This window comes from Colletes latitarsis, unplaced genomic scaffold (assembly GCF_051014445.1).
Source record: "Colletes latitarsis isolate SP2378_abdomen unplaced genomic scaffold, iyColLati1 scaffold0042, whole genome shotgun sequence".
NCBI classification, from domain to species: Eukaryota; Metazoa; Arthropoda; class Insecta; order Hymenoptera; family Colletidae; genus Colletes; species Colletes latitarsis.
Genome location: NW_027488392.1, coordinates 189,808 through 191,355, shown reverse-complemented (window position 1 = coordinate 191,355; position 1,548 = coordinate 189,808).

The following is a 1,548-nucleotide window of genomic DNA, read 5'->3' as shown; positions in this document are numbered from 1 at the left end:
ATCATATACAATTTACAATTTTTTTCTTTGTATTTAAAAATGCTCCTTGTTCTTTGCTTTAAAAATATTCGATGTTCGCACCTCCGACCAGCGTATCGACGGAGGATTGAACGCGCCATATCGACGACAAAAGTTTCTTTTTGTTTCCTGAATGACGGAAAACCATCGTTCGACGGCCGGGCGTACAGTACATTCAAAAGCCTTTGCGCGTGGCTGCGACCAAACGGGTATAATACACCCGTATATTCTTGGTTCCGAACAGTAACTTCACGCGCAATCGGGCGAACGCACGCGGCAGCGCCCATCGGTTGCTCGATGAAATCGATGCGATAAACTACAGCCTTCTCGGCTGGTCGTCGTTAGTCGCGCGAGCAACGGATGGCCGCACAATCGACGCGTCGTCGTTTGCGATTATTCGCCTCACGTTAGCCATGAGTATGTATATTATTCATTTACGAACGAACGCGGCAGCGTCCATCGGTTGCTCGATGAAATCGATGCGATAAACTACAGCCGTCTCGGCTGGTCGTCGTTAGTCGCGCGAGCAACGATGGCCGCAAAATCGACGCGTCGTCGTTTGCGATTATTCGCCTCAAGTTAGCCATGAGTATGTATAACATTCATTTACGAACGAACGCGGCAGCGTCCATCGGTTGCTCGATGAAATCGATGCGATAAACTACAGCCGTTTCGGCTGGTCGTCGTTAGTCGCGCGAGCAACGATGGCCGCAAAATCGACGCGTCGTCGTTTGCGATTATTCGCCTCAAGTTAGCCATGAGTATGTATATTATTCATTTACGAACGAACGCGGCAGCGTCCATCGGTTGCTCGATGAAATCGATGCGATAAACTACAGCCGTTTCGGCTGGTCGTCGTTAGTCGCGCGAGCAACGATGGCCGCAAAATCGACGCGTCGTCGTTTGCGATTATTCGCCTCAAGTTAGCCATGAGTATGTATATTATTCATTTACGAACGAACGCGGCAGCGTCCATCGGTTGCTCGATGAAATCGATGCGATAAACTACAGCCGTTTCGGCTGGTCGTCGTTAGTCGCGCGAGCAACGATGGCCGCAAAATCGACGCGTCGTCGTTTGCGATTATTCGCCTCAAGTTAGCCATGAGTATGTATATTATTCATTTACGAACGAACGCGGCAGCGTCCACCGGTTGCTCGATGAAATCGATGCGATAAACTACAGCCGTCTCGGCTGGTCGTCGTTAGTCGCGCGAGCAACGATGGCCGCAAAATCGACGCGTCGTCGTTTGCGATTATTCGCCTCTGGCTATCCGTGAGTATGTATAATATTCATATACGAACGAACGCGGCAGCGCCCATCGGTTGCTCGATGAAATCGATGCGATAAACTACAGCCTTCTCGGCTGGTCGTCGTTAGTCGCGCGAGCAACGATGGCCGCAAAATCGACGCGTCGTCGTTTGCGATCATTCGCCTCAGGCTATCCGTGAGTATGTATAATATTCATTTACGAACGAACGCGGCAGCGTCCATCGGTTGCTCGATGAAATCGATGCGATAAACTACAGCCG